This window comes from Gorilla gorilla, chromosome 23 (genome assembly GCF_029281585.2).
Source record: "Gorilla gorilla gorilla isolate KB3781 chromosome 23, NHGRI_mGorGor1-v2.1_pri, whole genome shotgun sequence".
Taxonomy (NCBI): Eukaryota; Metazoa; Chordata; class Mammalia; order Primates; family Hominidae; genus Gorilla; species Gorilla gorilla.
In genome coordinates, this window is record NC_086018.1 from 44,022,158 (window position 1) to 44,046,544 (window position 24,387).

The window sequence follows — 24,387 nt, forward strand, 5'->3', positions numbered from 1 at the left end:
GCTCCGGATCGATGGGGCTGACCCACGAAAGCCAGGACCTTCGGGCCAACCCTGAAGGGACCATGGCTGAGGACTGTGTGCCCTGGAGGGAGTTCCGAGATGGGGGGGGTGGTGTAGGGGTGGGGAACCCACAGGCGGGCACTGCCTCAGGGCCTCCCTCCTGTCCCATGGCCCCCAGGTGTCCTGCGGCCCCACACTCAGCCTCCTTCTGGGGGTCTGGGTGGCTGCACTTTCCATGGCGCCAGCCAGGCCTTGTGCCCATCTCCACCCCCTTGCCCTCACCTGCCCCAACCCACCACGCCTTGGCGGCCTCCTCTTGGGGCTTCCTGGCCTCCACCAAGCTGCACCCACCTCCGCCCTCATCACCCAGGAGGCCTTCCCCGGCCTGGCCAGACGCAGGCTCCACAGTCTTTCACCAGCCTCCCAGCTGCTGGCAGTGAAATTCGCAGGAGCTCCCTCTGGGGCAAGGGTGCCTTCGCCCCCTCCATGGCAGCGTCCCCAGCCCTGCACGGGGCCCCCAGTGAACACATGGGCTGAATAAATGAGTGAGTGCATGAGGGATGCATGAACACACGAATGAGAGAATGGCACTGGAGGTCCGTGAACAGCTTGTTGCATTGAAGATGGTGAAGGATTTTCATCCTGGTCCAAGCATGGAGGCCTCTCTAGAAACCGTCCCTTCCAGCTCCATGAGGGGTGAACTCTGAGCTCAGAGGCCATGGGGCCAAGTGCAGAAAATGGCTTTGAACTCTGGAGGAAGGAAAGAAGCCACCCTCCAGGAAGGAATAAGAACCGCTCTGGAACATTCCCAGGAAAGGTCGCTGGGGGGCAGACCTGAGAGTTTTCCGCGGACTCGGCGGACCCAGATCCCCCGCAGGGCAGCCCCTGGTGAGTCAGGGCCTGAGTCAGCGCCCTCCGCCTTCCCAGAGGCCCCGCCAGGACCTGCAGCCCTGGGCGCCCCAGCAGCCCGGCCCTGCTCAGCGCAGCTCTGGGTTGGAACTTGCATTTTCCTGTAACTCGGACCTCCCCCAGGCCGTCTTCCCAGGCGCCACCGGGCCCAGCAGATCGTCACCGTCCAGGTGCAGGGTGGGGGTGTGTGAAAGTCAGGCCTGGGACCCGGGCAAGTTGCTGCCGTGCCCTCTGGCTTCCCGGGGGACATCCTTCACCTTTGTGCGCCCAAACCCTCTGTGCTGCGGTTCCAACCCCCCTCCACATTCCCGCCTGCTCCTCCCGGCCTGCCCGTTCCCTCTGCCTTCCTGGGAACCTCCCTCTATCTCCGCATCTTCCGCCGCTCCCTTCCCTGCAGCAGCCAGCGGGCTCCGACTCTCGCTCTTCAGGGAACACCGCCCTTGGCGCCACGCCCACCTCCACCCGCGGCCACCTTCCCTCCCTCCCACCGCCAGACCTTCAAGACAGGATCTACCCCGGGCGGCCCCCAGCACAGGTCTCAGCCCCCTCCAGACTGGGGTTGTCGCCACCCTCCACTGAAATGGCGGCAGCCAGCTCCCTCCTGCCGCAGCCGGTGGCAGCCAGCTCCGGGCCTGGCTGGCCCCGCCCACCCTGTGTCTCGAGTGGCACCCACGGCGCTGTTCCTGTCCCGCCTGTCTTCTCGTGACCTCATCGGGCTCCAGACTCTCACATGTTTACGCCTTCAGCCCTGCCCAGCCCTGGACCCCAAGTCCCCTCCAATATTTCTTTTTCCTTTCTTGTATTTATTTATTTATTTATTGAGAGAGTTTCGCTCTTGACGCCCAGGCTGGAGTGCAGTGGCGCGATCTCGGCTCACCGCAACCTCCGTCTCCCCGGTTCAAGCGATTCCCCTGCCTCAGCCTCCCAAGTAGCTGGGATTACAGGCGTGTGCCACCACGCCCGGCTAATGTTGTATTTTTAGTAGAGACGGGGTTTCAGCATGTTGGTCAAGCTGGTCTCTAACTCTTGATCTCAAGTGAACCACCAGCCTCAGCCTCCCAAAGTGCTGGGATTACAGGCGTGAGCCACCGCGCCCGGCTATCCCCTCCAATATTTCCGAGGCCAGCTGCCCAGAGAGGAGGGCTGGGTGGAGAGGACCGTGCCAGCAGCAGTAGGCCTGGGCCAGGAGACAGGCACGCACCCCCGCGGTCTCTGGCGAGTCTATGTCCACACAGCGGCAGGACCTCCACCCCCAGCCACCTGCAGCAGCCCCACATCTCCACCGGGTCACCCTGCTGACATCAAGAATGCCTCCCCCAATGTCCCAACCCATGAGGGCTTCTTGGAGCTGAACCAGGGCACCGGCCACTTCTGGAGGGGGGCTGCTCATGACTTCCGACCTCTGTCTCGCTAGTTGGCATGAGAAGACTGGACTCCTTCTGCAGGCCTCAGGGCAGAGGCAGATGTCAGCCCCCAGGGATGTCACTGCCAGAACCCCAGATGCCCCAAGTCATCCGGACTCCCCCTGTGCAGTATCTCTGCTACAATAAAATGTACCCAGATCTGAGTCCTCTCACCTGGGCGACTGCCAATGTCCCCTGCGGCCCTATACCCCGCCCCCAGGAGCTCAGAGGATCTTTCTTTTTAAAGATATTCAGACCTCACAGATAAGTCTGCCCTGACCAGCCCCTCCCCAGTTCCCAGGCCCTATCCTGACAACGGCCACAACTTCAGAGCAGCTGAAACCTGCTGTGAGTGAAAAATGAGAAGCTGTTGTTTTAATTTTACTTTCTCTGATTACTAATGAGGTTATTTCTTCTCTGCATAAAAACTTCATTCGTGTTTAATTGGATTTTTGTCTTTTTGTTAATGTATAGGAGCTCCTTTTGTTGTTACATATATTATGAATTCAACTTCTTATAGATAAAGATTAATGTTTAGAGGCAAAATCATGGTTCTCATGCAAATACAAATTGAACACACCTAACATTTTATTTAACTCGTTAATAAGGGAACCAGTAAGGTTAAAACCGGTTCAAAGGAGAATTGGAAAGACAGATGTGTAGGCAACAAGGAAAGCTGAAACGGATTTGCTTATTGGTGCAAAGTGCTTAATATCATAGAGAGCAATAAAGTGTACTGTTTGGGATTATCTTTTCCATGGGACAGAATTCAATTCAGTCTCTATGGAGCAAAATTCATTTGCATTCTATGGGCAGGATCATTGGCCTTATAATTGGTTTTCTATAAGTTAATTTCTCCCCTGACAGAGCTGTAAAATAGCTTAGTCCATAGCATAGCAGTTGAAGAAGGACGCCATCGAATCAGATCATTCCCAGCGGGGTCACTAGACAGATGCCACTTAGCACACCACTGAAAGGACACCCGCCGTAAGCCCATTTCCAAGTCTATGACATTTTTTTGCTCTACGTCACTTATCTTTTCACTTTGTTGTCTTTTGTCCTGAAGTGATGTTATCATTAATCAATGGTTTCATCTGTGATTTGTGCTTTCTGTATCTTGTTTAAGACATCTTTGCAACCCATATAGAAACACACTCAATTTTTTTTGCAAGTTGACTTCAAGTATTGCTTTTCGGCTGGGTGCGGTGGCTCATGCCTGTAATCCCAGCACTTTGGGAGGCCGAGGCGGGCGGATAACTTGTAGTCAGGAGTTTGAGACCAGCCTGGTCAACAAGGTGAAACCCTGTCTCTACTAAAAATACAAAAATTAGCCAGGCGTGGTGGCAGGCACCTGTAATCCCAGCTACTCAGGAGGCTGAGGCAGGAGAATTGCTGGAACCCGGGAGGCAGATGTTGCAGTGAGCTGAGATTGTGCCACTGCACTCCAGCCGGGCGACAGAGTGTGACTCCGTCTCAAAAAAAAAAAAGAAAAAGAAAAAGAAAAAGAAAAAAGTATTGCTTTTCTTATGCATTTGTTTGTTTGTTTCTTTGCTTTTTTTTTTTTTTTTTGGAAATGAAATCAACCAGGCTGGAGTGCAGTGGTATGATCTTGGCTCAGTACAACCTCTGCCTCCCGGGTTCTAGTGATTCTCCTGCCGCAGCCTCCTGAGTAGCTGGGATTACAGGTGCCTGCCACCATACCCGGCTAATTTTTGTATTTTTAGTAGAGATGGGGTTTCACCATGTTGGCAAGGGTGGTCTCTCAAACTCCTGACCTCAGGTGATCCGCCTTGGCCTCCCAAAGTGCTGGGATTACGGGCAGAGCCACCGCGCCCCGCCTAATTCCTGTATAAATCTTATAATCTAGCAGGGCAAGTTCTCACCATCTTGTTCTTCTTCTGCTTCCAAATAGTCCCGACTATTCTTGGACATTTCCATTCCCATATGAATTACAGAATCAGCTTGTCACAGAAATCCCATCTCTCTCTTTTTTTTATATATATACCTTGAGAGGTTTAGTGTCAGGTTTCTTGTATGTTTTAGCACTACCATAAATGGGAGATTTAAGTTTTGTTACATCTTCTAACTTGCAATTGCTGGTAAATAGGAACACTGCTTATGACTGATGAGGATCTGATGTCAATCTGATGAATTTTCTCTAGAACCAGTAGCTTTTACTTATTAGTAGATTTATGGATTTTTTTTTTTTACTTGTAGCTTTAGATTTTTTTTCTCGCTATCCTAGATGTTCTGAAATTCCATTGTGAGGTACCTTCTAGTGGAATGTAGAGATTTTAATTTTTGTTCTTTCATTTGTCCTACTTGGCATTCACTGAGCACTTCCAATCTGAGGACTCACCTCTTCCTTCAGTTCTAGGGGATTCCTGTTTAATATATCACTAAATATTAATTATCTTTCCTTCTCACTAATGTCTACTCTTGGGCCTCTGATTAGATAAATGAGGCAGCCTCTGGATTTGCACTACCTCTTTTTAAAGAAGCTACTCGCTGTTGTGTCATATAATTCCCCTTTATTGGACACTTCATTTTTTTTCTTCCAAACCTTTCAAAAATTTTCCTTAGCCTTTGACTTTTAGAAATTTGACTGTGATTTGCTTAGGAGGGATTTTACTCGTGTTTACTCTGCTTGGGGTTTGTTGAGCTTTTTGGATCTGCAAGTTAATGCTTTCCATTAATACTGAGAAGTTTTCAACCATTATTTCCTCAAATTTATTCTGCCCCTATGTCTCTCTCCTCTCCTTCTGGGACTCCAACTACATGTATTTGTGGTGCTTGGTACTGTCCAAGAGGACACCGCCGTTCTCTTCTTTTTTCTCCAATTTTTTTTTTTTTTTTTTTGAGACAGAGTCTCACTCTGTTACCCAGGCTGAAGTGCAATGGCACAATCTTGGCTCACTGCAACCTCCATCTCCTGAGTTCAAGTAATTCTCCTGCGTCAGCCTCCCAAGTAGCTGGGATTACAGGCTCCTGCCACCACATCTGGCTAATTTTTGTATTTTTAGTAGAGATGGGGTTTCGCCATATTGGCCAGGCCGGTCTCAAACTTCTGACTTCAGGTGACCTACACGCCTCCGCCTCCCAAAGTGCTGGGATTATAGGCATGAGCCACCATGCCCAGCCTTTTTACTCCAATTCTAGTTCCCTCTTTTCTTTGAGTTAAATATTTTCTGCTGATTTGTCTTCACGTTTACTGATCCTTTGTTTTTCTGCCATCTCCAGAACTGGAGCCCATCTAATGAATTTTTAAAATTTCATTATTGTCCTTTTCAGCTCTATAATTCTCACTAATGTTTCCATTTGTCTGTGCAAATTCTCTCTTCACTCATTGATATCATATTTTTATTTAATTCCTTGAACATATTTTCCTATGAACCTATTTTTCTTTAATTCTTCAGACATATATATAACAGATACTTTGAAGTCTGTAACTGCTAAATCTAAATTCTGGGCCCAGAGATTACAACTGTTAGCTTCCTTTATGAAACACGTTTTCCTGTTTCTTCATCTAGTAATTTTCAGTTGAAAACTGGGTATTGTAGCTAATATATCACAGCAGCTTTGGAATCAGGAGTGGAATCAGGGAAAACCATCCAGGGCCAGAGCACTCCAGGAATGACAGGTGTGGCAGGGTAGACAACTGAATCATCTCAGAGTTCATCAGAGCTTTCACACTGCCACTTTCCCTGTCCAGACAGTTTCCCTCACTATTCTGCTCCCCAAATTTGTCTCATTGTGCTAGACTCGGCTTAAGAATCACCCCCTTAGGGAAGTCTTTCCAATGACCCTGACCAAGTTAGGACCCCTTGTCAAACACATTTATAAGTACTTTCTACAACTACATCAGTTATGAACTTGTTTGTATAGTTTCTTCTTTAATGGCTATCTCCTGCACTACACTGAAAAGGAAATGAGAGCTAGGACAGGCTGTATGTTGTTACCACAGGCCTGAGGCACAGAGGAGCTCAATAAATATTTGTTTAATGAATTAATGTGGCCCACTTTGCCTTGAGGACATTTTCAGAATTTGCTGTCTCACCAGCAAACAAACGAATGTTACATTTTCAGAATTTGCTGTCTCACCAGCAAACATAAGAATGTTCATTCCCTGAACACTTACTGGTACTTATAATTTTTTACAAGCATTTTTAATGATCTTTTTATAAGCTTTTCCAATCTAATAGCTGAAAATTTTATCTTAGTCTAATTTGGATCCTTTGAAATGGAACATTTTTCATAGTTATATTGGCAATTTGAAGTTTCTTTTCTGTAAATTTCCTTCCCATATCCTTTGCAAATATTTTATCTTATTTACTTACAAAGAGACTTTTGTATGTTACTGATATGATCTGGTTCTGTGTCCCCACCCAAATCTCATCTTGAATTGTAATCCAAACTGTAATACCCATGTGGTGGGGGAGGAATCTTGTCGGAGGTGATTGGATCATGGGGGTTGTTCCCCCGTGCTGTTCTCATGATACTGAGTGAGTTCTCATGAGATCTGATGGTTTTATAAAAGGCTCTTTTCCCTTCGCTCTGCACTTCTCTCTCCTGCTGCCTTGTGAAGGAGGTGCCTGCTTCCCCTTTGCCTTCCATCATGATTGTAAGTTTCCTGAGGCCTCCCCAGCCATGTGGAACTTGAGTCAATTAAACCTCTTTCCTTTATAAATTACCTAGTCTTGAGCAGGCACAGTGGCTCACGCCTATAATCCCAGCACTTTGGGAGGCTGAGGTGGGTGGATCACTTGAGTTCAGGAGTTTGAGACCAGCCTGGCCAACATGGTGAAACCCCATCTCTACTAAAAAATGCAAAAATTAGCTGGGCATGGTGGCACGTGCCTGTAATCCCAGCTACTCAGGAGACTGAGGCAGGAGAATCGCTTGAACCTGGGAGGCAGAGTTTGCAGTGAGTCGAGATCGTGCCACTGCACTCCTGCCTGGGCAAAAAGTGAGACTCTATCTCAAATAAATAAATAGATAAATAAAATAAATTACATAGTTTTGGGTATTTCTTTATAGCAGTGTGAAAACAGACTAATACACTTATGTTAGAAGGATTTTGTCCAGCACATAGTTTTTCCCGGTTTGTTGTTTGCCTTTTCACTCTGCTTATACTGTTTCCTCCCACACATGGAAACAAAACCGTATATATATTCTCCATTCTTTTCTTTGTGGCCCTGATGTGAGTCTCACTGCTTAGGAAGATATTTCTCAACCTCAAAATTAGGTAAATATTTATGTATACTTTATCCTCGTGTATTTATGGTTTCATTTTTTTTGCCTTAAGGTTCTTTATTTATTTATTTATTTATTTTGTTACCTTAAGATTCTTAACACATCTCAAATTTATTTTGGTACAAGAAGAGAGACATGGATCTAATTTCATTTCATCTTTCTCAATGGTTGCCTGTTGCTCCATCCATCCCTTATTTAAAAAAAAAAATGTGTACCCAAACAAGGTGGGCACAGTGGCACATGCCTGTAGTCCCAACCACTTAGGAAGCCAAGGTGGGAGGATCACTTGAGCCCAGAAATTCAAGACCAGCCTTGGCAATATAGCAAGATCCCATCTCTAAAACATATCCCATACCTTTACCTCTTTCTAGATTTTCTATTCTGTCTGTTGATCTACTTATTCCAGTGACAGCCCCATAAGTTTTTGAAAATGTTTGCTTTATAATTCATTTGACTATCTGATATTAAATCCCACTAGAAATTATTTATTTAGCTAATATTTATTGAGTCCTTATTTTGATCCCAACACTGTTTAGGTGCTGCGGGTACAGCAGCGAACAATGCAGACAAGAATTCTGTTTTTGTGGAACTTACATTCTGTTCAGATACCTATTGCTCATTCCTTCAAAATCTGGTGAAGAGTGAGTGGCAAGTATTCTTCAATGCCAAAGGGTGGGAAATCAACCCTGGCATGTGGTACTGTGTCCCCCATACTAAGAATACAAAGGTCCAGGAACCAAGGGAAAGGCTTAGGTCCAGGAGGTGAGACTGACTTCTGTCACCAGTCTCACATCCTTTGACTTTGTTAAGTTCCAGGTTCCGGTTCCCACAGGGGGATTCTTCCACCAAGCAACAAACTAGAGTCAACTGATCTTGAGGCCTCAATGACCTCTTGATCATGTTGGCTTCTTCATGCCAGTGGACCAACAGTGAAAGAAAGGAGTCACCATCCTGGCAGAGTCACTGACCCTGACCTCAAAAGAAGCTTGGCTTCGGGGTAAGGAGGAATCAGTCTCAGAACCAGATAATTCACTGCAGCACCTCTTGGCACTTCCAAGGTGGTCATAGCGGGGACCTGGCAATGGCAGCAACCACAGCCAGCAAGAGCAAATGAGGGCTCAGACCCCCCAAAGAGGAAGGCGAGGGCCCTGCAACCGCCACACAGCCTAGGCCCATGGAAGTGCTCATCTGGAATTGTGGTGGAGGATTGAGATGAGGTTATCGATCACGACTTCAGACCAGCTGCAGCAGTGGAGACTATAGCTTGTTCCACCAATAATCGTGTTTTAAGAACTTACAGATCTTGCTGCTGGCCGCCACCTTGAAGGGAACTCTGTGGCAGACTAGACATCATCAAAGACTCACATGCAGATGTGAGGGAGGCAAGGGGTGGACTACACCAGACCCCTCTTGTGCTCCACTTCAAGGTCCTCTCAACCCCAACTCCAGCCATTCCCACCACAGCCGGTCTTACAGTGGCTTCATCCAGCTTCGTGTGGGTGCCAGTAGCCAGACAGTGCCTTGCCTTGGGCCCATGCTGGAGATCTCTTGCTTCCTGTCCAGGTGCTTCTCTGAATATGCGACTTAGTGGTCCTGGTGGAGCCCTCTGCAGTCACACTCATGCAACATGGGAATGCTGGAAAGTTAATGTCTACAGAACCACCTTGACCAGTGGCAAGTTGAGCTGATGGAGAAATGCTCTCTTTCTTCTCACAGGTGGTCAGTTCTGAGATACATTTCATGAGATCCCCCAGAAACCCCTGTCAGGAGCAGGTATGAGCCTCCTGCAGCTGTGACTGACTCAGTGAAATGTCCTCGTATTGGTTTTCCCAGGAATCTCATTTCCAGCTGAAATGTCTGCAGACAAGTCTTTGTCTCAAGCTTTGCTTCCAAGGAAACCAGACTATGGTACGCGCCATTGTGGAAAGACAGAGTACAAAAAAATGAACTCACAAATTTAAATAAGTATAATAAGTGTTATGGAGAAATAATACAGGGCGATGTGATGGGAGTATAACTCTGAATCTGTGCCATCTAATATGGTAGCCACTAGCCACGTCTTACTATTTAAATATAAATGCAGCCTGGGCATGGGGCAGTGGCTCACACCTGTAATCCCAACAGTTTGGGAGGCCAAGGTAGGTGAATCATTTGAGGTCAGGAGTTCAAGACCAGCCTGGCCAACACGGTGAAACCCCATCTCTACTAAAAATACAAAAATTAGCTGGGTGGTGGTGACGTGCACCTGTAATCCCAGCCACTTGGGAGGTTGAGGCAGGAGAATCACTTGAGCCTGGGAGGCGGAGGTTGCGGTGAGCCAAGATCACACCACTGCACTCCAGTCTGGGCAACAGAGTGAGACCCTGTCTCAAAAATAAATAAATATAAATGCAAATTAATTAAAATTAAATGAAATTTAAAATTCAGCTCCTGGGTCACACGAGCCACATTTCAAGTATTCAACAGTCCCGTGCATTTAGTAGCTGTCTCACTAGAAAGTCCAGATATGGAACATTTCAAGCATCACAGAAATGTCTGTTGGACAGTACTGCTCTGATTTGGCCAATGCCTGCTGCTTTGTACTAGATTGTAAGCACAGAATAACAGAGTCGATATCTGTCTAATTTTACTTTCTGTCTCTAGAAAGTAGCACAGACACCAGCACAGAAGCAGACAGTAATCAAGTTTACAGAAAGAAGGCAGGAAGGGAGAGAGAGAGACAGGAGAGATGAAGAAGGAGGAGAAGAAAGGAGGAAGGGAAGGAAGGAGGGAAAGGAAGGGAAGAGAAGGGAAGGGAAGGGAAGGGAAGAAAGGAAGGAAGAAAAGGAGGGAGAGAGGGAGAGAATAAGGGAGAAAGGAAGCTCCCAGCCCATCCACATGGAGCAGTTTGCAGTTTGGGACCTCAGGCCTGGCGAACAGAAGTACAGAGCACCGGTCAAAACAGCCTGGGTGTGGAGGGAGGGAGAGTCCAGGATGCTAGCGTTTACTAAGCACTTACTATGTGCCCGGCACCGTCCTAATTCCTAATTCCCTGCAGTTTCCACATTACACCCTACGATTGTTATCTGATTTCACAGAGAAGGAAACTGAGGCTGGAGAGGTGAAACAGCTTGTCTAGGCACACGGGACCATGAGTAGCAAGCCAGGGTCAAGCCAGGCAGGCGGCTCCAGGGCTGGTTCCTTCCCCTCGCACCACTGAGGTCAAAGGTGGGAGGATGCCGTGAAACAGAGGCTGAGTGTCCACACTCCCTTCCTTCTCTCCTGGGCCTGGAAACCTCTAAGACTTTGCCAATACCCTCTGGTCAGCCCCCACCAGCCCTGGCAGCTGCCCACTGAGCCAGCCCCTCTGCCCAAGGCCCCGCCCTGGGGCGATGGCAGCCAAGGGGGCAAGTCACATGGCTGCCAGCTGGAGCCCAGGCAGCTGATCCACACAGGAGCCCTGTCCGTGATGTCAGCACCACCAAAGCATCCTCATTAACCGCCCCCTGGGTGACACAGCCCAGCTTTTCTGCATGGGATGGGTGGGGGACTCACCGAGACCCAGGTGTTCGCAAGAAGCCAGGATGGAAAGTATGACTCGCTCCTTCCCAAACATGGGATGGCTTTTCCATTGCTAATATCCAAGGAATCCGGTGAAGTAGTGGAAAGACCGAGAAGGCGGGAGACTGGTTCTCACCCTGGCCCATCCTGGCTTTAGACCAGAAGCCCAGAGCCTCAGTCTCCCCTTCTGTCCCCAGAAACCACAGCCCTGTCCAGCTCCAACTCTCCAAGGTGCCCAGGTGTCAGTGAGGCTGACAACACAGCAGTCACCTCGGGGCTGCAGCCTTTTAAGCTTTCGTTTGTTTTCCAAACATGTCTTTGGGAGTGAAGATCCATCAATCATGACATAAACTTCATTTCAGAAGTTATATTTTACTAGTAGGAGTACAGAGGACTCAAGAATTCAGAACCGGATCTCCCTCCCAGACACCCTCAGGATGTCCCAGCCTTGCCTCTGGAACAGCCAGACTTCCAGCAAAATGAGGACCCGGAAGCTGTGCTGCGGCCACCAGTACTGACTGTGCTTCAGGCTTGCTTTCTCCTCACCCACCCTGGGAGGTTGGTACTGTTGTTATTTCCATTTTACAGCGATTCTACCTCCCTGCCAGAATTAGACCAAGCCTTCACCATCACTTCCTCTAGGAAGCCATCCCTGACTCCCAAGTCTGAGCCAATTCCCTTCCCAGGTGTCCTCCAGACCCTGGAGTGCACTATCCAGTGTGTCCTGCCACATCAAGGCTTCCTCTCCCCTCCTGGTTTTGCCCACTCTGAGAGCAGCAGCCCTGGCATGTAGGGCCCAGCCGCCACTCAGCCAGCCCCTGATAGGTGCACCCCATATTCCTCCTGCCCTGATGTTAGGGGGCCATGGTGAGGACCTGATGCCATGCAGCTCACAGGCCTCCAGCTTTTGGGGCCAGAATCAAACTGCCCATCTCTTGTGCAACCAGCTTCTCCTTAAAGGCACTCAAATCTTGGGACTGAGAAATTAGTGGCCTCCCAACCTGCAACTCCTCAGGAGTTCAAGGCAGGCTTTTTTTTTTTTTTTTTTTAACTCAACTCTCCCTCTTCCCCCGTCTCATTTTCCCACCCTGACATTTCCTTTAGCTGGACCAACTTCTATATTTTATTTTAATGTTGGTGTTTCTAGTCCTGCTGGCTACCCATGAGGCAGAATGTCTATAAATGCAAAGAAATAGGACAATTTGCCCAAGGAAAGGATTTCTTTAAAGTGAATTCTGAGTGTCCTTCCTCTTTCATAATGTTCCTTCTCCCTAAGTGCTCCCTCCTCTGGAATGCTCCCTCTCCCTGCAGTGCACCCTGCACCCTCTTGCTCCCTCTGCCTGGAGTGTTCTCTCTCCCTGAGTGCTCCCTCTCTCTGAGTGCTCACTCTCCCTTGGGTGCTCCCTCTCCCTGAGTGCTCCCTCTCCCTGCAGTTCACCCTGAACCCTCTTGCTCCCTCTCCCTGGAGTGTTCTCGCTCTCTGAGTGCTCCCTCTCCCTGGAGTGTTCTCGCTCTCTGAGTGCTCCCTTTCCCTGAGTGCTCCCTCTCCCTTGGGTGCTCCCTCTCCCTTTGGTGCTCCCTCTCCCTGAGTGCTCCCTCTCCCTGCAGTGCACGCTGCACCCTCTTGCTCCCTCTCCCTGGAGTGTTCTCTCTCTCTGAGTGCTCCTGCTCCCTGAGTGCACCCTCTCCCTGCAGTGCTCCTTCTGCCTGGAATGCTCCCTCTGCCTGCAACTTTCTGCCCAAAGTGCTCTCCACTCTCTTCTCCTGTTGAGAAGCTGCTCATACTCCTTGAGGCTCAGCTCAGGCGACCGCCTCCCAGGAAGGCTTCCTGGACTCCTCCATCGCCTGCTCTGTTCTCCCATGCACCATGCCCACCCCCTCATGCTTCCTTTCTCACCACATTCACCATCTGTTTCCTTATCTTCCCTCCTCACCTCTCCTGCCTCTAGCCAGGCTCTGAGCTCCCAAATGGCAGACCAGGGTCTCATGCCTTTGGGGAGGCAGGGGTCTGTCCCAGTGCCTAGCCCAAAGGAGGCCTCCGTGAGTCGGCTGCTGAAAGCCAATAATCCCAGGCACCCTGGCTGGGAAGGATCCAGCCCTGTACACCATCCCCATCCTTGAAAGAGTGATCTTATTCATGTATATCTGGAGAAGCTGGAAGGATGCTTAGAGAGCGTCTCTACAACCTCCTCTTTTAGCTCTGGTGAAACTGAGGCCCAGACAGGGAGCATCTTGCCCAAGATCGCCTTCTCTGAACCTCTTCCTCCTGTCCTGAGCCCTTGCCATGACAGAGCTGAGCTCCCCAGCACCTTGGCAGAAATGAACCTGTGTGCACGCTCCCCACCCACACAGGTGTGCGTGTGCGCAGGGACCCTCACAGCCACTGCCTCTGCAAGATGGGCAGGCAGTGCTCACAGACCCCTAATCAGGTGAGGGTACCGAGTCTCTGGAGGACAAGTGATGGGTCGCCAGTCAGCTGCGGGGCAGGGACATCAGACTCTGGGTTGTGGCTCTGTCACCTATCACAAATGTGCCCAATCCAAATTTACAGAAGTTGCTGGAATCACCTGGTCAGGCACATGTACATAAAAATCAGCTGCAGCTGCCTACCTGGCACCTGTGCTTTTTCTGTCTTGTCTGTTTAAACCATGTCTGAGCAGGTGGGGACGGGTGCCGCAGGACACACATGTGGGCCTGGCGCCTTTCTGGGCTCAGTTGAGCCATTGTAGTTTAGCAGCTCTTGGTGAGGTCTCTGTCCTTTCTCTTTGCACATCCACTTACAGCCCCGGAAGACCCTGTTGACAAGCTGTTGTCCCTGTGACCGGGAAACCCAGTGGCAGGGACTGTGGCACAGCACAGAACAGTACCATGCAGTTTTTTAAAGGGACATTGGTAAGAGGTTGATGACAAATGTTATTTTCCAGGAAAAAGTCAAGACGCTGAATTGAAAGTTCACCCTGTGCTGTGAGGAAGAATTTGCCCCAAGGGGAGAGAGGAGGCGAGGGAGTCCCTCTCCACGCAGCAGAGCTCTCCCTGGGTTGGGACAGTCATTGGGGGCAGCCTTTATTTCCTTACTGATCATTTACAGGATCTTTAAAAATCAACCTAATAAAAGAAAAATAAGAAGGGCAGGAAGGAGGGAGAAGCAGTCACCTCCAAGGGTCTAAGATCTTTTGGACCTGGTCGCAAAGGGACGCTCTCCAGGAGGGTCGCCAGGGCCGCAGGGTCCGGGACTAGGCCCAGGGTCCAGCTAAGCCCTGGCCAACACGGGGACACATGCACACACCCGGACACACCCGCACGCACCCGCACACACACGCGCCCGTGGGCCGCGCCCCGCCGCGCCGGGGGCCCGCATTGACATTCTGCGCCGTTCCCAGCCCGCGGCGCCGCGTGGGGACAGTGGCGCATTGTTCCCCGGACACGCCGGGCGGCGCAGCGCCCTCGGGGCTTGGCGCGGCCCCGTCGCGATTTGCATGCGCTCCAGTCACAAAGGTTCAAGGTCAGGAGCTCCGGGCGGGGCTATTCTTCGCCCCGGCGGCGGGAATTCCTCGCCGCCCGCGCCCGGGACGCCCCTGCGCGTGAATGGCCGAGCGCCGCCACCGTCTGAGGCGCTTTGTGTCTCGCCCCGGCCAGCTGGGCCCGCGAGGGACGTGCCAGCTCGGCCGGCGGCGTCCCCGCGCCAGCGCCCCTCGCCCATGCTAATCAGCCTGGCAGCGCGTCTGGGCGGGCGGCCCGGCCCGGCCTGGGAGCCCCTCACGTTCCTTGCCGGGAGCCCCCTCCTACCAGGCCCCCTCCCCCAGCTTCCCCTGCTGCCAGGAGACCCCACTTACTCTGCCAGGAGCTCCCCACGACCCTAGCTGCCAGGTGCCTCCACCCGATTCCACCTCCACTCCTCCTGCCAGAAGACCCCCTCTCCGGCTGCCGTGGGTGCCTTCTGCCCAGCCAGAAGGGCGGGTGCACCTTGCAGGAATGGCTGGCTGGGGAGCCTGGGGCCTAGGACCCTTCTGGGACTCTGACAGGACTCTCTGTGGGGCCTGGGGCATCTTCTCTAAGCCTCAATTTCCCCTGAACAATGAGGCAGGTTGCCCTTCATGGTCTCCAGAGGCACTTCCAGAGCTGGGGTCTCCCAGCAGGTGCAGGGAAGGTAGTGGTAAAGATGGCATTCCCCCAGCTCCCGTCTGCTCTGCCATTATCCAGCCTGCTGGCCTGGGGACAGTCACCCTGAGCCCTGAGTCTGGGTCACCGTCTCCAGAGATGCCTTGAGGACTAACGGAGCTGAGCATTCCACGTTGGGACCAGCCCTCAGACTGTGCTGCCCTTATCCTTCCCACAGTGTAGCCCTGCTCAGGCAATATTATCATCCACCTGCTAGGCTGGGAGCTTCGAGTGGGCAAGGACTTCTGAATTCCCACAGCACAGTGGCACCCAGGATGCACTGAATGACCTCACAGTTGGATAGGTGAAGGCCCACCAGTGTGGGTCACTCTGCACGATGGTGGATGGGGACGGGTCACCGCATTTGGCATTTCCAGTACTTGGAAAGAGGTTCAGAGCCTTTCTTGGGAGGTGGGAGCAGGCTTCTCCTGGGAGCGCCCCACTGGGTGTGTGGGCTCCATTGTCCAACAGGAACGTCCCCACCCCCAAGCCTCTGGGGAAGTGAGCAAGTTGTCTTTCTGCAGAAAGGTGTGTGCAGGAACACAGTGCCTGGCCAGGATGCCCATCAGGAGGTCTAGAGGCTGGAACTGCAGACCTGGGGCCTCCGGCATGAGGTTGCCAAGGACCCACGACTTCCTGTAGCACTTTCCTCCTGGCACATGTGAAGTCAGCGGCCCCACCTGATACCAGAGACAGCCCCCAGTGTTGGGGGCATCATGCTCAAGGGTGCATTTCCCCCAGAGCACAAGAACCTGGGTCCCATAGACAAGCAGCCCCAGCCAGTCTCAGGCCCAAGAAAGAGGGACCAGGTGAGGCGGTGAAATGGGCACCAGAGGAGAGAAGCCAGCCTCAGACAGACCCTCAGACAGCAGAAAATCTAGCCTGGGGGTTGGAGGCCTTTCCCCAGCCCTCTCTCATTTCCCTCCAAACCTTAAATATGAAGTAGACATAATTACATGTACCTCACTGCTCTAAGAATCACTTAGGGCCAGATGCAGTAGATCTTGCCTGTAATCCCAGCACTTTGGGAGACTGAGGTGGGCGGATCACTTGAGCTCAGGACTTCCAGACCAGCCTGGGCAACATTAGTGTGATACCTTGTCTCCACAAAATAATAATAATAATAATAAGGCCGGGTGCAGTGGCTCATGCCTGTAATCCCAGAACTTTGGGAGGCCAAGACGGGAAGATCACTTGAGGTCAGGATTTTGAGACCAGCCTGGCCATCATGGTGAAACCCCATCTCTACTAAAAACACAAAATTAGCCCAGCATGGTGGCACACGCCTATAGTCCCAGCTACTGAGGAGGCTGAGGAGGGAGGATTTCTTGGGCCCCAAGAGGTCAAGGCTGCAGTGAGCCATGATCACACCACTGCACTCAGCCTGAACAAGACCCTGTCTCAAAATACAGAATCACTTAGAAGCCTGGTTGTTACCCTCCCTACACTGTGTTGCTAGCATCAGTTTCCTATGCGTCCTTAACCCCGTCCCTGCTTAGCTGGCTGGATACCACCCCCAGCTGTTTTCCAGCCACCCCAGCTTTGTCCTGCACATGGTGCTCTCCTGCCCATGGAATGCCCTCTCAGCCTGCCACTTGCCAATGAGCTCATCCTGCAAGGCTTGGTTCAGATACCACCTCCTCCAGGAAGCTGCCCTTGATCCTTTCCTCCTCTCTTTTCCCACCTGCCTAGGTTTTTGATGCCATGATAAGGAATTTGGCTGCAGCTGCTAGGGCAATAGGGAGCCACTGCAGGCTCTAAACAGGGAGCAGTGACCCAGCAACTCTCCCTGGTGGCCTCTGCAGGGAGCATGCAGACAGGGGTTCTCAGACATCTGGAATTCACAGGCTGGTCAAATTTCAAAGGAGTATTGCAGACCTACGGAAGATTGCCAACTTTCTATTTTTCCATATTAGGGCCTTTAGAAAAATAATTACAATTTCCCTTTTTGAGAGAATATCTTTAAACCAAAAAAAAAAAAAAAAAAAAAAGTAAGAAGACAATCTCAGGGCAAAGGCCATTCCTTTGTGCTGGATAACCAGAGCCTTATGGAAAACTTGCCACATGGTCCTCACATTTGATGGTTGGAAAACAGCTAGCGGTGGTATCCGGCCTAACAGCTGGAACCGTGATCAGGGCTGGGCCTCCATATAGGTGTGGCCTCCTCTCAGCATCCCTTCCTGCCCCAGACCACAGGTTTCCTGAACCCCCTAGACCAAGTGGGTTTCCTGGCTGGTCCCCTGGCTGCACTCAGGCCCTCTAACCTGGCGGTTCTCAGAGGTCAACCCAGATGAGTATCGGGCTGGCCAGTGTGATGAGCGCCCATCATGGGGAGGCCCCTGGGGCAGCCTGCAGCTCCAGCACTCATGGGTCACTGCAGCCTCGACTTCATGGGCCCAAGCAATCCTGACTCCAAGATGCAAGGACGCTTATGAGAATAGAGAAGAGGGGACAAGGCACAGATGCCCTCTGTCCCCACAGTGTGAGGCAAGGAGCAAACGTGTGTGTGCATGAGCCTGGGGCCACCCACGGGGGAGGGAATGCCTGATGCATGACCAGCCTGAGTGGAGCGTCCACACTGAGCCTTGCAGATTGTTCTAGAAGGAGATTCATCCTCCCTTCCAAGAGCAGGCTGTACTGTGGATGTTCTGCTGATCAGACAGTGGGTACTATCAGTAATTAGCATTGAAATCCTGCGCTCAGCCTTAGAGCTGGGAGGCCCAGGGTGACCACTGAGGACAGCTCAGCATTGAAGAGAGGCCTGAAGATGATTAGGGGCAGGGTTGCACTGGTTACACCTGCTCTATTAGGTGACGTGAATTTGTAATCTTGTTTCCAGCTTTCCTTTGCCTTTTAATCCTTATTTGTCAAGAACAAATTTCAAGCTATCCTGTTTCCAAATGATCACATGTTTGAAATGTGTGGTCTGGAATAATCTCCGACCAGTGCTAGCCCATGTATCAGTGCTCAGCCGCTCACTTTAACCAGGCTGTGTTGTCCTGGACTTGCCCCTCCAAATATGATGTGACTCAACACTCATGTGAGGCCCTGGGCTAGGCACCGAGGACGCTCAAGACACAGTCCTTGGCCGGGCGCGGTGGCTCACGCCTGTAATCCAGCACTTTGGGAGGCCAAGTGGGGGGGCGGATCACCTGCGGTCGGGAGTTCAAGACCAGCCTGACCAACATGGAGAAACCCCGTCTCCACTAAAAATACAAAATTAGCTCAGCGTGGTGGCGCATGCCTGTAATCCCAGCTACTCGGGAGGCTGAGGCAGAAAATCGCTTGAACCCAGGAGGTGGAGACTGCAGTGAGCTGAGATTGCTCCATTGCACTCCAGCTTGTGCAACAAGAGCAAAACTCCGTCTCAAAAAAAACAAAGACAAACAAACAAACAAAAAAACAGTCCTTGCTGTCTTGTAACCAGAGGCAGGAAGAGCCTATTTCTCAGGAGTGGCTTGTCATGGCCAAGGGATCCATCCTGGAAAGCTTCCTGGAGGAGGCAGTAGCTAAGTGGAGCCTTTCACATGGTAAGTGCTCACTAGTGTCAGCTGCTGTTGTTATTCCCAGTAGGAATAAGAGGGGAGAAGCTCTGATCACCATGCAGGTGGGAAGAGCATCCCCTTCAGAGGGAAAAGCAGAGAAAAGGCAAGGAGTTCTCTCCCAGCCAAGGTGGGGGGTAGGGTGGGGAGTTGGTGGTCAGTGATGGGGAAGTGGGGGGAGGTGGCGAGGCTGGAAAGAGAAGCAGGGGGCCAACCCTGCTTTGGTTCTTAAAACAAAACGGTTTTTTGTTTTTGTTTTTGTTTTTTAAGGTGGGGACAGGACCTGTGTGGATTTGGGAAACCACTCTGGCAGCGGCCCAGCCCCGTGGGAGGAGGCTGCAGTTAGGGAGGCCACTATTTGGGTGAGGGGAAGTGTGGCCATGGGGAGGGGAGGAGCCCAGGCTGAATTACAGGGGAGGTTTTAGGAAGAACAGCCAGGACTTGTACATCTGGTGGCCCCAGGGCCCTGGCTCGTGCTCAGGATTGACAGATGCGGAACGGGTACCCCAGGTCAGCCTTGGTATGGGGCTGAGGCCCTGTGTGACTGGGCTGAGTGGGGTGGCCACTGGAATATCCTGCAAATCACCCCTATGCTACCATGACGGAGGGACCTGATGGTGGGAGGCTGCAGGGGGATCCTGGTCGTGGCCGCTTCTTACGGGGGTCCTGCTTCCCAGCAAAGATGCATCAAGGAATATGGAGCCCGCAATTGTGGGGCTGCCCTCCACACCAGAGTGAAGAGCCAGAGGGGCCTCGTGGAAATGTGCAGGGCATGTCACACCCACACCTGAGAAAAGGGCCCAGTCCTGACAGCACCAGCAACCAAGCAGTTAAAAGTATTCCGTGGCTTCCAGGGTCACAGAGTGGAACCTTCCCCAGAGTCCAGAGCCTGGATCCAGGGTCATTGTCCCTGCAGAGCTCAGAGCCCAGATTCTCCCTGCCCCACCTCACTGTCTTTGGAATTGATTGCTCAGCAAAGACAAAAAGGCAGCGATCCTCCATGGACCAAAGCCTCTGAGCCAGGGCCCATCCCCCAACAGTGGGGTTCCTGCTATAACAGGTCTCCTGCCAGGTAGGATAAGACACCTCTGTGTAAAAAACATGTCCACACACACTCCCGCGATGTTGGTGCAAAAACAATCTGTTCGCCCTTCCTAGAGTACTGACCGGTAATACCATATTCAAAAGCCTTTAAAAAAGCAAATCCTCAGTGAAGTTACAATTATTCTGCTGGGAGTACACCAAGGGAATTACTAGACAAAGATGTTCATAGCAGCAGGTTTGTAAATCACCTAGACAGCCAATCATCAAGAGTGAGGTAAAGAAGTTACATATGGGACATCTGAACAACGGATTCTTCTGCAATCATTGAAGTGTGATCTAGAAATATTTAAAGAGATGAGTTGTTTGTGGCAAATTAGTGAAAGTGCAGAGAGTAAAATGTGACATATGACCACGATGACTTTAAATATGTATTACAAATAGACAAGAAAGGCTGGACAAATATCCACCTGAATGTCAGCTGTGTGTCTCTGAGTTGGGATTCTATCTATTTGTTATGGTCTCAGGGATGCTTTCCCATGTTTGCAAATTTGCAGATGACAAACATGTATCATCCATGTTTGCAAAGGGAATCAGTTGTGTGTGTGTGTGTGTGTGTATCTCAATGGCACATAAATAAAAGGCCAAGTTAAAGATCCATAGTGACTCACTGCTTCCCCAAAGCAAGTTTTCTCTCTCCCAGCTTGGAAATTATTATGGAAAATGCCAGATGTGTGAGGCCTGGCTGGGACCTTGTTTGTGCAGAGCTGGGCTCCCCAGAAGGGCCATCCCCAACCACCTAGGCAGGGTCACCCAGGAGAAGCTGGTTACGTGTGCAGGCCTTGTTCCATGCAAGCATTCTTGGGACCAAAATCTAAGAAATATCTTTTATTTTTTTTCCTCCAGAAATGTCTTTGTGTGTATGTAGTAAAATTACAAAACAAAATTTACCATTTACCATTTCAGTAGCATTAAGTACATTCACTTGCTGGGCAACCATCACCATGATCTGTCTCCACAACTTTTTCATCATCGCAAACTGAAACTCCATACCTATTAAATAATAACCCCTCAGTCTCGGCTCTCCCCAGTGCCCAGTAAGCACTGCTTTACTTTCTGACTCTATGAATTTGACTACTCTCGGGACCTCGTACAGGTGGAATCGTACACTATGTGCCCTTTCGTGTTTGGCTTACTTCACTGAGCGTCATGTTTTCAAGTTTGATCCACGTCATATCATGTGTCACAACTTCATTCCTTTTGAAAGCTGAGTAACATCCCATCGTATATATATATATATATATATACATATATATATATATGTATATATATATATACATATATATATATGTATATATATATATACATATGTATATATATGTATATATATATATATATATATGTATATGACCTTTTCTTTCTCCGTTCATCTACCCATGGACACTGGGGCTGTTTCCACCTTTTGTCTATTATGCATAATGCTGCTGCTTTTTTGTACCAAAAGTGTACAAATATTTGTTAGTGTTTCTGTCTTCAATTTTGGGGGGTATATGCTTAGGAGTGGAATTGCTGGGTCCTGTAGTAGTTCTGTGTTTACATTTTTGAGGAACTCTCATACTGTTTTCCATAGCAGGTGCACAATTTTACATTTCCACTAACAAAGCTAACATTCCCACCAACAAAGCTAACATTCCCACCAACAGGGTTAATTTTTAAATTTTTTGTAAAGATGAGTTCTCACTGTGTTGCCCAGGCTGGTCTCCAGCTTGTTTTTTTGTTTTGTTTTGTTTTGTTTTGTTTTGTTTTAGACAGAGTTTCACTCTTGTTGCCCAGGCTGGAGTGTAATGGCATGATCTCAGCTCACTACAACCTCTGCCTCCCAAGTTTAAGCAATTCTTCTGCCTCAGCCTTCTGAGGAGCTGGGATTACAGGCGCCCACCACCACGCCTGGCTAATTTTTGTATTTTTAGTAGACACAGGGTTTCTCCACGTTGGCCAGGCTCCTCTCAAACTCCCGACCCCAGGTGATCCACCCGCCTCAGCCTTGGTCTTGAGCTCCTAAGCTCAAGCAATCCTCCTGCCTTGGCTTCTTAAAGTGTTGGAATTACAGGGGTGAACCACCATGCCCAGCCAGGAGTTCTTTATATATTCTGCAAATGAGAGATATTTTTTGTATATACAGTACTAAAGTTTAAACCAATTGTTAAAATACTAATTCATTACTTTTTAAATTTGGAAAACATAAAAAGGGAGGTACAAGAAGCATTCGTGTTTATATGCTTTGACTCAGCAATTCCACATCTAGGGATTGGATATGCACAGATTTAGCTGCAAGAATGTTTATCGTAAAAGAAAGAAGTAAGGAAGAGATGAAACTGAAAACAACATCAATATCCAATAATCTCACATGGGTTAAATAAAATACAGCCCCGCTGTGTATGATCATAAACAATGCTGTGAATGAATACTAAATGATGTGTGACATTTAGAATATAGCCATGGTTACAAAGACAAAGTTGCAAAGCAATATTTACAGCATGATCCATTTTTTGTCTCAACAAATGCATAATTGTGTAAAAAGAAAGTCAAATGTTAACAATGATGATCTCGTGTGAGGGAATCTCAGGCTACTTTTCTTCTTTGTATTTTTTTCCAGTTTTCCAAATTTCATGCAATAAACATGTGGTCTTGCAATCAGAAAAAAAATGTTATTTTTTAAGGTAGCCACAAGCGTATATACAATGTTATCCCGATGATGTAAATATCTATATATTTAGATAAAAAGATACTCCAGGCCAGTATTTTCCCTGGTGCCTCGGAAAGGTTTCTCCTTTTCTTACTTTGTACTCGTCTAGGTTTTACAAATTCTCCACTGTCTGGTTGTTTTACCTGGTTTAGGGAGGGGGAAAATACAGGAAAAGTTGTTAAACTTTAAAGTGGAGGAGATCCAATTTGCGCGAAAGCTCGGAATCAGCCCCACGGCCCGCGGCCGCAATGAGGCACCGTCCAGGCCCCGCCCCGGCCCCGCCAGGCCCCGCCCCACAGCCACCGCCCGCCGAGCCTTTCCCTGAGCTTTCTGAGCGGGCCGCGCAGAGGCCCCGCCCAGGCCCCGCCCAATCCCCGCCCGCTCGTCTGTGACGGGACATCCGCACAGCCCGCGGCCTGGGATCTAAGAGACGGCCACTCAGAGGCCCCGCCCCTGGAGCGTAGAGGCCCGGCCCTAGACTTGACCCCGCCCCCTCAGCTGCGGCGCTACGTCCGCACCGCCCGCCGCACCCTCGCTGTGGCTTGCGTAACAGGTCGCGCTGAGGCCCCGCCCCACGGCTGCACCAGGCCCCGCCCCTTTGGCTACGGCACTGCTACCGCGCCGCGCGTCGCGCCCTCGTCCTGACTTCCGGGGCGGGACGGAAGAGCGGGCGGGACCTTCCAGTGCAAGGCGCCGCGGCTTCCGCCCGGGAGGTGGGCTGGTCCCAAACGAGGTCGTGCGCGCTTCCTGCGACGGTTTTTTGGTGTCCCCGTCCGGCCCCAGGTGCGCGGGACGTAGAGGCCGGACAGCCGGGAGGCGGAGATGAAAGGGGCCAGCGGCCCGGCCCCGGGGACACGCGTGCCAGGCCCTGCTGCAGCCCCCGAGAGGTCGGAGGCGCGGAGCCAGGGCTGACCCTGTGCACTGGGTCGAGGGCCACCCCTCGTCTCAGCCTGAGCTGGACGCACCACCTGGGCAGAAGTGAGATCAGAACCCTAGGCTCCGTTGTCAACCACGGTTACTGATGTCACCCCTTCTGCACAGGGAGGAAGGTGTGGCCCAGCGAGGCATCCTCCCGTCCTAGTCAGTGTCTGCCCTGGGTGGGAGGGATTGTAGGACTCCCTCTCCGCTGGCTGTGACAGCCTAAGCTGGTGAGCTGTTTCTAGCCAGAGTGCCCCTTCGGTGAAGTCTAAAGCCCCGAGATGTCAACGGCAGCTGCCGTGTATTGAAAAGCATGTGCCAGGCCATCCTGGACTTAGACGTAAATGTGTTATCTCAGTACTCCTGGCAGCTGTATAAACGTGCATGCCACCCCTTTTCACAGATGAGGGGCCGAGGTCAGAGAAGCAGCTTGCCAGAGGCCCTGGAGGGCAAAGGGGCACAGCCTAGATTTGGACCCAGATCCTTGATTCTGAATCTCAGCGGTTAGCCTGTGTGCTGACCCGGCATCCTGTGATAATAGTTTCCCTTCAGTAGGTGTAGCTGGCTGGCAGCTCTGTTGATTACCTTAGCTCACTGCTGCCTCCTCGAGTTGGAAGACCCGCTTACCCAGAGCTAAGCCCCTCTCCCAACTCTGAAGGTGCTCAGCATCCCTGAGCTTGACCCAAGTTGCCTGGAGATTCCCACCCACCGGTTACCCCAGATCTCCCAATACTATGCCTCCCATTGCTTGGGGTGGGAAAGGATGCCCTCTGCCCAGGATCTGAATGGCCGGTGTGTGGCGCCAAGCCTGCTAGGCCTGTGGTGCCAGGGCTACAAGTGCACAGCAGAACACCCCCAGTGTGCTCACACAGTGTCA

General features: G+C 50.7%; 1 long non-coding RNA gene across 1 annotated transcript; it reads left to right on the forward strand.

The window, feature by feature from the left end:
* Positions 1-854: 854 nt before the first annotated feature.
* On the forward strand, positions 855-2,756 carry LOC129529473 (uncharacterized). The gene is made up of 2 exons (XR_008674997.1): positions 855-1,079; positions 1,307-2,756. It is a non-coding gene; the product is annotated as an uncharacterized lncRNA (long non-coding RNA).
* Positions 2,757-24,387: the final 21,631 nt, after the last annotated feature.